Source organism: Magallana gigas, chromosome 3 (assembly GCF_963853765.1).
Source record: "Magallana gigas chromosome 3, xbMagGiga1.1, whole genome shotgun sequence".
Classification (NCBI taxonomy): domain Eukaryota; kingdom Metazoa; phylum Mollusca; class Bivalvia; order Ostreida; family Ostreidae; genus Magallana; species Magallana gigas.
Genome location: NC_088855.1, coordinates 1,758,641 through 1,773,473, shown reverse-complemented (window position 1 = coordinate 1,773,473; position 14,833 = coordinate 1,758,641). Strand labels below are relative to the sequence as shown.

The 14,833-nt window shown below is 30.9% G+C and overlaps 1 long non-coding RNA gene across 1 annotated transcript; it reads left to right on the top strand.

The window, feature by feature from the left end:
- The first annotated feature begins 1,282 nt into the window (after positions 1 to 1,282).
- LOC136273515 (uncharacterized) lies at positions 1,283 to 13,728 on the top strand. The gene is made up of 4 exons (XR_010711675.1): positions 1,283 to 1,441; positions 7,941 to 8,294; positions 12,784 to 12,863; positions 13,439 to 13,728. It is a non-coding gene; the product is annotated as an uncharacterized lncRNA (long non-coding RNA).
- Positions 13,729 to 14,833: the final 1,105 nt, after the last annotated feature.

Here is a 14,833-nt window from a genome sequence, read left to right as displayed (position 1 = left end):
GTACAGAGATAGTCATTAGAGGCGCCGTATAGTGTTGAATTGTTTGAAACCTATGACGCCAGGATATATATTTAGAAATTTATATCTTTCGTTTGAGACTACTTTATATTATAATTACAATGAAATGATAATGAAAATTAAAATATTAAAATTAAAATCAAAACATTATAATTTATTATACTTAAACAAAAGCATATATTAAAATCATAATATTTTGATATAGTTTACACAATGCAATCATGATTAGACCGTACAGAGTATTGATGTAATAATGCGTGCAGACAAAGGTAAAAACCGACACGTAAGAAAAATCATCGCAACCACTGATTAAAAATTAGATGTTAAAAATATGTGTTTGGTTGATTCACCTTTCCAGTCAACATGTTTTTTAACTCCAAAGATGGTTTAAAACATTACTTTCGAAAAGAAAAGAGAAATCACTCTAGCATTATATGAAAATAATGCGAATATTATAAATCGTTTATGTCATCATATATGTTAAATAAATACATTTTTACGTTAGGAAGAAAAAGGTCGATTGATTTATAAGAAAATTATCTGAACCAATAACAACAATATTTTAAAACTTAACAATGAAGGAAAACGGTTACTTTTCAAAATCCAGGAAATCCTATTCCGTAGCAAAGGGGAAGGGGGGGGGGGGTAGTGTACCTTTAACCTCAATTGTTCTTTCCTTATTTTGAATTCAATATTTTATATGTTCCCATAGAAGGGGGGGCTACATGTTAATTCAATTTTTTGTATGTAAATTTAATAAAAATCTTTGCTGAGCAAAAAAGGGGACAGGGGCTGCCCCCTACCAGCCAGTGTTAAGCTAGGTCACGAGCTTCGATACTTCTATGTCTTTCTTTCTTTTTTCCTTTCCTTCTTTCCTTTCTCTCTCTCTCTCTCTCTCATATAAATAATCAAAGAAAAAAAAATTTCATTCACATGAAGTGAATTTGGATTCTAGTATCTTCATTATAATCCAGTTGTAGTGTATATAATGTTATCTTCCAATGTTTTGTCACGCACACAAGTTAATAACAGAGAATAAAACGACTTTTATTTTACCTTGACCTTTAAAATTGTCGACATTATTAAAACCCACACCCATGATAGAATTAATGCAAAAGTCAACAGTGGAAAAAAGTCTTATGAAATATTTTCCCTGTTTACTTCCAAAAAGAATTTGGGTTGTGTTTTCGACCGTTTAACACATTTTCAATGCTTGACTGGGTATTATGTATAGCTATTGCGTTCTAAATTTGAGATACGGGTACAATCGTAAAACTCTGGAACTACACTTTAAGATTGGGTGATCCGTTTTTCTTGTGTTTCCATTGAAACCGAAACTTCGTTGTTAGTAGCATAATCAGAAATTGAAGCATGCTTCAAAGAGAGATTGACGTTTTTCTACTGCTGTGTTTTGTGACGGCAGGTTTGTATTTTTACAGTACTGAATAATTTCCTTAGATTGTAGTTATTTGTAACTACAAATTGTTCGTTTAGTTTGACCAAAATCTAAATAAATGTAGTATGGCTGCTTCTTTTATTTTTGTAGCAAAGCAAAATATCTCCAAATTTTGGGATAATAAATGCAGATTGAAAACCTGATACTCAGCATAAAATATTCTCAATATACATTTTTTTAAAAATGATTTCTAGTTTTTTATTCATCAGAGCCCATTTTTTTTATTGACCATGTAAATGAAGGAAAAAGAATTCTATAAATGCGTCAATAGAATTGAAATATAGCATGCCATTGATTGAACTTACTAGTGGTTGAACATGGTGTGTGTGTGGTATTTTACAGGAGGAGGGGGGTAACATTAAGGCAAATTAAGTTAGATGAAGGATCACGGTAATTTTTAGACAATGGGAATCTTTGTTTGACACTTAAAAAGAACTCTGTTATAAGATAAAAGAAAATACTCAATTTTATAGTTAAAACTGTATTGAAAATAGGATTATGTTCGCCCTGTGTAATTTTCTCCTTGTTTTGAATTTGCCCAGACACAGTTCTGTTGTAAGAGAAATAATTTGAGACATTAAAATTTGCCGAGTTTTAAATTCTTCTGCTAGAAATATTCTTAAAAAGTCATTGTATCGACCATAGAACTTGCATAAAGTTGATTTTAGTCGAGGTTCTTGATATTCGTGGTCCAAAAACTTAATAGTTTGCTTTTTTTTCTAATAGCTCAACTCATTATTTTTTTTCATTCAAAAACACCATATATACTAAAAATAGGTGAACTAATGCAAAAAGAATTTGGAAATTGCAACGAGATTAATATAATGGTACAAAAGTTTTTTTGTCCTTATATGGTTTAATTGTTTTACATTGTTGCTTTTATCTATAAATGATCGAAAACACATTTGATACTACTCTTTGCACAAACACAAGAATTATTGAAGGATATTAATCTTTAACACACTGTTTCACGGATTCATATAAAAATATATCAATAAAGAATTAAGTATCTGTTCTAAAAAGAGCTTATAAACTTGGATGGAAAAGCAAGCGCTCAATTTACATTTGACAATTTCTGCAGTAACTTCTTAATTGATAAGAAAACCAATGACCTTTCCTAATATACAATTGAATATTCAATATAGTGGTCATGTTGTTTTTTACCCAATAGTCCAATTCTTTAACTTATGAATGGGAAAAAGGACTCATGTCAATTCATCTTTGACATTTTTTTTTACGTGTGAGCAATCATTTGTTTTGTTCCTTTCACCGTATAAACCCCTTCGAATGTGTTCGGAATGTTTCCTTTTTCTTTGCTAAAAATGTAATGAATCAAGGGGTGCTTGAATGAAAGATCACAAGACTTCGTCGAGATTTGTTCAGTTTCTGTGAAATTTGAGAGGAAGTATAAGTGTTCGGATAATATTCTCAAAATACGTAAGTACTGGTCATTTTTCATTTTACATCCTACTAGATTTATGTTAAAACGTGAAAATCTAGTACGATAGATGTCTTATTTCATCATCTAAAGGCTATTTTAACTAAATGATGATATTCAGATCAGAGTTATCGTTCGTGTTCAACAACTCTACAAGTTATTGAAAGAATAAACATTGGGTTGCTTAAAAAAATTACAGCCATGTTTAAGGTTTTTGGTGTGCACTTTCATGCTTTTGTAAAAAAAGAATGAGTGTCTGTTTTGTATAAAAACTTAGTATGTCGAGCTATTTTCAAAAAGCATTCTGCAAAAATATTATAGTCTGTTTCACTATTGATGCTATTAGTAGGTCAGGCGCGGATCAAAAATTAATCCTAAAGGGGGATCGCTACTACATGTAAGCATGTTAATTGTTGCTATAGCAGAAAAAAAAACCAACAATTTCTATTGTCTTATTAATTTCATTTTATCCACTAAATGGGTATAGTCCATTAATACATTTTCCATTGGCAGCAATGTTTACGTTAGGGTTCATAGCTCGGGCCCTAATTTTCGTTCAGCAACGAGGGATCTCTTGAATGAAAGCTCATCAAATTGTTTCTTTTCTCTTAAAATTTCGTGGTTTGAAGTCAGATTCGTTTTCCGGCAAAATGCGTCTGTATTGAAAAACTCTGAAAATTAAAGTAAAAGTGGGGATTTTCTCAGTTTTGGAAAGGGTGTACATCAAACAATTTCAATTCTTTTCTTCAAATGATAATTCATTTTTGACACTTGTTTTTAAAATTGCAATTCCTCTTTTCTGACATGTGTCAAGCATTCTGATTTAAAATGTCCCAATAAAATGTATATACACTCTGCAAGTATAGGGACTATTGTGCTTAAAGGCACTACTTTCTAAAAAATAGTTAGAGGGATATACCGAAATAATGAAGATAAACCCTGAAATAAAAAACTGCTAGATTTTATATTTGACTAAAAGGTCCTATAGATTCTATGAAATAGACTTTAAACACGAGGCACGATATTTATTGCGAAACTGAAAGGGTAAAAAAACACGTGGTGTAAATTCAAACGACAATAACATTCGCAGGGTGGTATAGAAAAAGAACCTGTTAACAATTGATTACCCGGTGTCTTTTCAATGCATTTCTGTTAGAGCAGCTAAGGCGTTCCAAATGTTTATTCACTCATGGCAGATGATATAAACACAAAATTTGTGGTTGCAACAAAATTTTAAAAAATGATCTTTGGAAGGATTAATGTTCTTTTAGCACTTTGGTATGCAATTTTAGTTTTGTGATTTTAAAACAATAAATACTTCCTTGAGTTTCTATTTCGGAAAACAGAAATTACTGCAATTAATGGAGGTTGATGGACTAACAAGTAAATTTATGGTCACTCCCGCTCAGACCATTGCAACCTATTTATTATTCAAGAAATACTTACATACTATAGTATTTTCAGAAATATACCGGTATCTTGCATTTCAAGGGATTTGACGCTTTTGAACTATATTTACTAAATTTGTTAGCAGAAGAACCTTACGAGTAGCCTGACTAATGAACTTTAGAGCAAACAAGAGTAAAATATTTTCTTGTTTAGTCCCCCGGATAGGACTTTTACCGCTGTCTGTCAATTATTCTGTCCCTCTTCGCTGTAATGACCCTATTCATTATAGTTCGTTGAAGTAGTCGTAGCTTCATAATGATGAAACACAAACCAATTTTAGTTTTAAGTAAACGTTTGAGCAACAGTTGATGCTAATTTTAAACAAGTTCTCTTTTTAAATCTTTTTCATCGACTTTTTTCCGGAAATTTATGTAGCACATTAAACGATATTTCATTTAAGTTTTTGGGTATGCAGTACTATTAGATTGCTTGTCATGTTGCTTGTCATGTTTGTTGTTTTAATATTTATGAATATTCATCTTGTTGGCACGTTTCCGAGTGATATAAAGATAAGCAGATTCTAGATAACTGAAATATTATGTATTACTAAGCTTCTTTAATTTAAAACTATGGAAGCGTATTGCTGCCAGTTAAAGATGTACGGGATACTATGTCGCTTGAACGAGACATGTCGTAGGTTCGAGAAAATAAGTAATATTAACTAGGTCGCCCAAAGTAATTAATATTTTAATTAAGATAATTAGTAAATAATAAAATAATAATAAGTGGTTTTTAAGAGATAATCTTTCGTACTTACGTAATAACGAGAATCTAAGTTATAATAACGAGATGATATGTCGTAATTCAAGATAATTAGTCTTCATAATAAGATACTAAGTCATAATGGAAACTAAGTCGTTAATATTAGCTAATGTATCGTATGTACAAGATAACATATCGTACGGACGAAATAATAGCTCGTACATATGAGATAATAATTAGTAAAAACGGAACGGGATGAGTCGGTAAAACGATATAATAAGTCTTAAATTGAGATAATATGTTGTTTGTACGAGATAATATGTCGTATGTACGAGATAATATGACGTGTGTACGAGATAATATGTCGTAGATGCGAGGTGATACGTAGTACATACGAGATAATTTTTACGTGTGTATTTTAATTTGTAATATAAAACGTACATTTTATCTCGTACATACGATTAAGTATTTTGTCAGTATTTCGCACAAACGACTTATTTAATGTTTTTCTAAATGCACTGTGGCAGCAATACCCTTCCGATTTTTTTTTAACAATCCACTAAATATTTTACAAGGAAAAGGGGCTTATCCCCACGCAAAGACAAAAGTCCTTAATCACGGAACTGCTGACCGAACCTTACAGTGGCCCCAGATAATGAGAATGATCAAGATTTACAAAATTTTTCAAAATTTACTTAAACGTTTCTTATGTTCGATTAATATATCTCGTTCAGACGACTTAATTTCTCGGACGTATGACTTACTAGCTTCTATGTTTGACATATCATCTCGCACATATCAAATATCATCACGTTTTAACGACTTTGTATCTCATACAGACAACTGAGTATCTTGTACGACTTATTTATATTTTACTGCAGCAATACACTTCTGTAGAATTTTGATAATATTAATGAAAATATGACAATATCAAACCGTCAACCATCTCAAAAACCCATAAAACGAAATAAAAGTTCAAAGCAGGGCAACACGGACCTCCATAACAATAAAGGTAGGATCAGGTGCCTAGGGGGATTAAGCATCCTCTGCTAACCGGTCACAACCTCCGTGTGCCCTTTGTCGTAATCGTGAAACAAGTAATGATATATTGATAGCTAGAAGCAATCAACATGATCAGTTTGATGTAAAATAATTTTAAAAAGTACTGTATTTTTACAAAATATAGAATATTTTGAATCTGTACACCATAATTTCACCATTATAAACCGTCAACAAATTTAATTTTTAAATAAATTTGGGGGAAGCCGTTCGTAAACTCCTTGTCTAGTTTTATATTGTTAACGTAATTATTAAATGTTAATGTATCTTCTTCTTCTTTAGAATACTGAGTAGGGCTCTTCAAAGAGCATTAACACGTATACAAAGAAAGGGTTGTGTTAAATAATGTAATGCGACTGAAAAACATTGAATGCCATCATAACTTGCTATTGAGATCGCGTTATAAAGTAACCTTGCTTATAGATCAATCCGTCTTCCTAGCTACTATCATGCAACATCAATAGATCGAGGTCAGTTCATTACTGATTGAATCTTTCGATCGAAATTCTTACGCGTGAGACAAAATGTGCATTCTTGAATTAACAGGTCGAACTGTATTGTATGTATGTTTGCATCTCTTAAGGTAAATCAATTGAAATAAAACTGAGTAAAATGTTATGTAAATACTAAAGCAAACTTCAAGTTTTTATAAGAACTACTTATGCAAGCGAAATGTGTGCGCACGTGGAAGCATCTGCTGGATGCCTCATATCGACACAACAGGGATCGGCCGAAGCCGATCACAAAAAACCGAGAAGTCCTAAAAGACAATTAGGTGATTAATTATGGTCTAACAATTAGTATGAAAAACAATATTTAGCATGCGATCCAGTGGAAGACTGTATTTGCTGACAAGATCGTTGTATCGACCATGGAATTAACGAAAAGATGACTTTAAACGAGACTGTTGTTAGTCCTGTTTTATCAACTCAGTTACTCAGTAGCTTGCCTCGCCTTAGAAACTGTTCATACGAAGAGCATGCCCTTTTCTTATCAAATTAACTGAGAGACAAAACACCATATGCAGGTGATGAAGTTATATTGTTAGATTAGTAAGCAAATGTAACTTTAGAAAAATTGAGGTCATTACTTTTATCATAAAGTTTTGTTGTTGGGTTACCATCAATGTCCAGTTTCCAACTAAGAAACAGATGATGCAGACTATGTTGAATCTTTAAATCTTTTTTGAAGTTCACTGGTCGATGTAAGAAATGAAATAGCAATTGTTAATTGATAATACGTCGTCGATATACCTGAATGTAGAGTTGAAGACCACAGCGAGTGATATATTTTTTTCACGTACAAGTTTTTGAATATATTCTGCTTCATAAGAATACAAAAATTGGTACCCATGGGAATTCCAACAAATTGTACTACATGTAATAAGGATAAAAATCAAATTTTGATAAAGTAATTAGTTTTGAAGACAATCAAGGAAATTATCAACGCTATAATTTTGCGTCAATTATAATGGCGGTGAAAACGCATTTTTTGTTTACTCATAAAAGTTACATTGATGCTGTAAATAACAATGCTGAAATTGATCGACTACAAAGATGTTAAATTATCATTGATGAAAAAGTGTTCATATCATGTCAGGAATCCAGTGGTTTCTTTTGAAAATAAATATATCAAGTGACATCGACCGCTAAGTTAAGAGCAATATTCCGACACGAATAAATGGTAACCACCTTCAAAATTGCTATACTGTACAAAGAGGGAAAGGACATTGCATTTAATAGTGATTATAACGATTATATTTCAAACAACAACTGTTAAGCATATACACACTTGTGACTCTATATCAATGTTTTCTAGCATTGGCTCAAAACCAAGGATATATTGCTGGCAACACAACAATGACATTTAAACCGGAGATGCTCATTGGCAAAGAGGTGATAAGCTATACGTGGTACGTTTACAAGGGTATGGACCTGTTCATCACATATGCCAAGTTTGAACCAAACGTATCAGCAGACCTTATCATATATAAAGATGATATCTTCCACCACCAAGATCGAATATTCCATAGTCCCGACGAGCCTGCGACCCTTTACCTTACAAATCTAAGAAAAAGCGATGAAGGCTATTATGTTCTTTATGTACAATCATGTATTGCATACGATAATAGCAATTGCCATAATGATGTGTATGAATACCTAACAATCAAAGGTAGGTGTAAATTGTACACTTCAATATTGTGCCGTCATGTGTTGTTGATAGTCATATGCTTCCAATGGTCAATTGTTTCCGATAATCAGTTGTTGATAGTTATATGTTACCGATTGTCATATGTTGGTGATAGTCATATGTTTCCAATAGTCATATGTTGCTGATAATCATATGTTTTCGATCGTCATATGTTACCAAAAGTCATATACTGTCGATAGTCATATGTTGTCGATTGTCATATGTTGTTGATAGTCATTTGTCGTCGATAGTCATATGTTGCCAATAATTATATGTGGCCGATAGTCATATATTGTCGATAGTTATGTTTCCGATAGTCGGTTTTCGTCACGGAGTTTTGCCCAAAAGTTACGTATACGTCATTTTTTCTTATCGTATCTATATCACTTGGGAAAATGAATCTCACTAATATTGCCTGCAATTCTAACTATAAAATCAGAATTTTAATATATACATGTAAGCATGATTATCGCCTTTGATTGCGTATATTTAAAGAATAAAATGCTTTCTTTGATGATTCATTCGGGATATGAAGGTAGTCACATTGCAGAAAAAATACATAACCCGCGTTAGTTTATATTAACATCTTTCTTTTAACCAATTAATTAATTGATTAGGAAAAGTAAGTAAAATTCACTAAATTACTGTTAATGTACGTAAGTAAGTTAGCTGAAAGACACAGCCAAATCGTCTCCTGTGAGACTTTGAGACTTATATCATCATGATTATTTCGTGCAGTCCGTGATTTTTCCTAGGTCGCTATAGGTTTGGACCAATCAATAAACAGGGCGTGTCGATATCTGTCCTGTCATTTTCTTGTCAGTTTCAGCCGCTGTAGATTTCGGCCAATCGATAAATAGGGCATGTAGATTTCAGTCTGGCTGTTTCTATAGTGCTATGAATTAACTATAAGTTTCCGTAAGAAATAGAGGGAATCACACTTGGTAGATGTAAATATATATGCAAAAATAACCATATGACCTTGTTATGTTTTCTTAGTTCGGAAACCTAAGATCGTTATCAAATAAACTTCTTCCAAAATGAAAACATTACCTATTATCAGATGATGGCATTGTAATTATCAAAATTATAGGGTAAATTAAACGATTTAAGCTGAAATACATGCTTTAAAAACTACTGTTAATCTTTTAAAGTATATTAAAAAGGTTATGTCACATTTTTCAGCACTGTGAAAGTGTACAGTCATTTCATGTACATGTATATCTTTTACAATTTTATGCTATGCTATGCAATTTTAGTGACATGCTATGAGATTCAATGGAACGCTATGTGATTTGTATGATATGATATGAGAAGTATATATAAAAAGTCTTAACGATATGGTATGCTACCCTGTGCTATGGTATGCTACGATATTTAATCAAAAACGCATCTTTACAAAGAAGAGTTAAAAATACTTCGATGAAAAATGACAAGAAGGCTAAGTTTACTACTAATCTGCAAATTGAACATACTTTCCTTTTAATAAAAGCATTTAGAGCCGAGTTAAAATCATGTAGTATGCTATGCTGTGGTATGATATGACAATTGAGAATCTACGAGATTGTATGCTATGGAATTAGATTCTAATGCTATGATATTAGATTTGAATGCTATGATATGAAATTTTAATGCTATTCTATGAGATTCCAATGCTATGCTATGAGATTCCAATGCCATGCTAAGAGATTCCAATGCTATGGTATGATATTCCAATGCTATGGTATGAGATTACATTGCTATGATATGATATTTCAATGCTATGCTATGCTATGCTATGGTGTATGTTGACAAAGATATGTTTGATCTGACTGTACTACAATGTATATAAATAACAACGGATTTAAACGTGTATAAAGCGATGCATCTATTATTTCAACATATCTATGTAACTTTTTTTTTATTATACTTTGATATTGAAGGAAACAGCACAGTAAATGCCATTTTGTATGATACTTAATAATTTCACTGAATTCAAAGTCCAAGATGTGTTTTATAAATTCTCACTAATGAAAGTCATAAACAAATTTCAATACCGCAAGAACATACCTTTATTTGAATTAATAATGAAATAGCTATTAAATTCTGTATATCTACATGTAGTAGTTTCAGAAAAGTGCTGCTGATTTGTATCAAGTTTCTTTTTATTAAAAGAAAGATCAAAGAAATGAACCTTTATATGACCTTCGCTGAATATTTTACGTATTCATTATTAATTTTATGGATTTCATTGAAGCAGCAGTTCTTATTTTTACGTTAAACACATCCTCAATAAATTCTCAACAGATTTTTATAGAGTGAATCCTAATAAAATCGGATTTAGACAAGCTTCCTTGTACATGAAACACTAGAGAAAAAATATACGCTTCAAAAAAAAAATGCTGGGTTTATACCAAAATTTTAATCTAGCAAGTGAAAGTTGCCTACAGGTTTATGATATTCAAGGTATAAATTGTTTTTCAAATCATAACAATAAATTTGTTTAATAGGTGTATCAAGGCTTAAATTTGTGTTAAACACATTAAAATTAATGTTTTTCACTTTCGTTTTCTATAAAATATTATGGAAATAAGGACTGATAGAATATATCAAGAATGCCTACAGTCTCTCCAAAAAGGCATAAAAGAAGCTTTGGACCTCCTTTTTCAAATGATGTCAAATTGAAAATAGATTTTGGGATTTTTTTTTTAATGAGTTAAGAATGTCACAAAATTTGTTTCATTTTCCATATAATTCCTTTAAACCGTAAAAAAAATTTCAATAAATTTATCATGACGTCATAATTATCCTAGCACTAAAGAATTTAGTAAATCATTACTAAATCTCTTTACGTAGAAACACTTTTAAACAAGCGTGATAAATTGTCTGTAGATAATGCTCAGATTATTAATGAAATGTACTTTCCCAAGTTATAAGATTGATTTATCCGCCTCTCTATACACATATAAATATGTCTCAAAATGTACAGGATGACGTCATATCGACAGATGCATCGCAATTGTTAGTATAGAATGTTGCATTTTGATTTCATTTGACTACAAAGTTGCACTTTGATTTATTTGACTACAAAGTTGCACTTTGATTTCATTTTACTACAAAAATGCACTGCGATTTCATTTGACTACAAAGTTGCACTTTGATTTCATTTGACTACAAAAATGCACTTTGATTTCATTTGACTACAAAGTTGCACGTAGAGGTAACTTTTAATGTAGTTTAATGTGTTTGTACATATAACAACCACTTTTTAAGGTCAAATCCGGAATTCAGTTTATTCATAGCTAGAAACTGCATAATGATAACAATTGATCCTTGATTAGGTATCGGTGATTTCCAATGCTATGTTCGTGGTTAAAAATGATATTGTATCAAAGTTGTTGACTACAGAGACAATTATTAGGGGTAATGTTTAGTGTTAGACTGTAAGAAACGCATGACGCCAGGATAAGGCAACAAAATATTCTATTTTATTTGAGACTCATTTCAAATTCTCAATGCAATGGAACAAAAATGAAAAATAAAATGAAAATTTTATATATACTATAGATTTTTGAATGCAAACAAAGCACATATTTTAAAACTTAATATTTTGATATATATTACCGATATTGGTACGCAATTCAAAAAAACTATAATAATTAGGATGTAAGATAATTGTAGACAATTGAAAAACAATTGCTTAAGACAGATTATTGCAATAGTTGATTAGTTATTGGATGATAAATATTTTCCTTTGCTGATTACCCTTTCTAGTAACATTTTTAAAAGTTTATTTCAACTCCAAAATTGGTTTAAAAGATTACTTTCGAAAAAAAAATCACTCTGGCAATAAATGAAAACTTTATTATGAATCGTTCATGTGAACAGATAACTGGTTCAATACAGCGTATTACGTTTGAACAGTAAAAGGACGAAAAAGTCGATAATTACGATACTTCTTTTTTCTTTCTCTATTTCTCTCTTCATCTTTCTCTTTTTCTCTTATCGTTCTCTTTTCTCTTTATATCTTTCTATTTTCTCTCTCTATCTTTTTCTCTTTCCCTCTGTATCTTTCTCTTTTCTCCTTATATCTTTCTCTCTATATATACTCTTCTCTTTTTTCCTCTGTATCTTTCTCTCTCTCTCTCTCATCTTTCTCTTTTCTCTTTATATTTTTCACTTTTTCTCTCTCTATCTTTTCTCTTCTCCCTCTGTATATCTCTCTCTCTCTCATCTTTCTCTTTTTCCCTTTACCTTTCTCTCTTGTTTTCTCTCGTTTATTATACAAAGAAAGCAATAAATTTGTCATACACTGAAAAAATTGTAATCTGGTATTTTTACTTGATTCAAATTGTTGTACTGTATATGACTTTATCTTTAAATATTATAAGGGTCAAGAAATTATCTGGTGAATGAAAAAAAAGTTAATGTTTTAAACGGACACCCATTATTAACATTTCCCATCTTTTTGTAATAAACAGATTTATTGTAGATATATGTTTTGACAAAGCATATGAAATGGGTCCATGTGCATTATCAACATGTTACACAGGGGGAAATGGAACGTTAAAGGTACCTTTTTTCTTCAACTTAATCTGATTTCATAAACTAAATACAAAAAATACCCGTTTTGATTTCAATTTGGTATTTTTTTTTCAAAATAAGAATAATATTAGTATAATCATGTACATGACTATTGACTTTTTTAAACTATGACATTAAATTAAATATGAAATATTGTGTGTAAAAGTTTTTTAAACATGTATCCCTGCAAGGTGAAAAGTATGAAGGGGTCATCTATGACATAAGTTCACGTCACCTTATCAATAAAGCGTTTGTGAGATATGAATCAATAAATTTCGAAAAAGTTCACAAAATAAGTGTGTTTTAGAAAGTGTTAAAAGGAAATAAAATTGCAAATGTTAAGAAATAAATCATGAGATTAAAAATATGCCATGTTTATCCCCTATAACTATTTTTCATATTATTTTTCTTGTCTTTTATAATATGTATTGCACTATGCCCATACTAATTTTTAAAAGCATTTACAAAAAATATTCTTTAAGTTTGATTTATAAGTCGATGAATTAATTTATTAATGAATATGTACTAATTGAGTGCTAACAATTTAGATGTTATTTTTCTAGACCCCTGATAATCAAACCGAAATCGTGAATGGTTCTGAACTAGTAAGGGTTTGTAATGAGAGTGCTTCAGGCAACTATTCATGCTGTAATGCTGAAGGAAATGTCTAGAACAATTCTTTGAAGCCAAAGGTAAGTGATTGAGAGCTTCTTTACTTCTCTTCTGATTCTGGCTGTTTTGATTCTACAGCAATTAAAGTTTCATATCTGTCCAGGTGAAATAAATCGCGAGGTATGTAATTTTACAATGTTCAACTTATGAATGTTACTTCATATAATAGTATGTAAAAGAAGACATGTTTTACAACCGACAACCGTTTGACAGTAACATACGTGTCTTGTCAATGTTTTTGTATCAATGTTTTATTTCTATTTTATTATACTTTCATGTTAAATACTGAAATCTGATTGGTTTAGACGCAGTTGGTAATCCGTTCTATCACCATCAGCGTTAGCAACACACTTAGCAATGGGTAACACAACGAATTGTTACATGCGCGTAAATCGTGCGCGTACGGTTCACTTCATTTCTATATAAAAGCACTTAAATTTTCTTTAAAAATAAGACATTCAGTATAATGAATTAAATAGTGCCTGTTTGGGAGGATTACTGTTGAAATTGACACCCCACGAAAACCATTGTCAACCTCCGCTTCGCGTCAGTTGACAATGGTTTTCTCGTCAATTTCAACAGTTACCCTCCCAAACAGGCACTATTTATATAATGTTACTTAATGATGTGTAATGTTCTTTTATTTATCTTGAGTCTATTTTTTTCAGTTTGATGCTCACCTTATTTGTACATCTATGTAGTGTTTTTATATAATGGGCATAAATAAAGATTTCTTGCATACAAGAAATACATGCAAATTTTAAAACAGTCATGTTATCATCAAATCATGCTATCTATTCTGGGATGTCCGTAATTTCCTGCCCAAAATGTAATTGCACAAACTCACCTAAACCGGACACTCAAGTAAGCTTTTCAGATCACTGGTTGTCTGTCGTCCTTCCGTCTGACTGTTTGTAAACTTTTGACATTTTCTTACTTCTTCTCTAGAACCAATTGACCAACATAAATCAAACTTAGACAAAAAATCTTAATGGAAAAGGAATTATCAATAATTGAAATAAACATCGAAACCTTTTTTAAGGGAGAAAACTACAATACAATGAAAAAGATGTGTGTATAAAAGAATCCTTTTCTCAGGATATATATATATATATATATATATATATATATATATATATATATATATATATATATATATATATATATATATATATATATATATAGTAAAAATTCTAAATTATAAAACCATTATCCCCGGAATATTTATTAAGTCCACAGAGAAGCTCAAAGTTTTACACAGAAATACATGTACATGGGGACAGTGT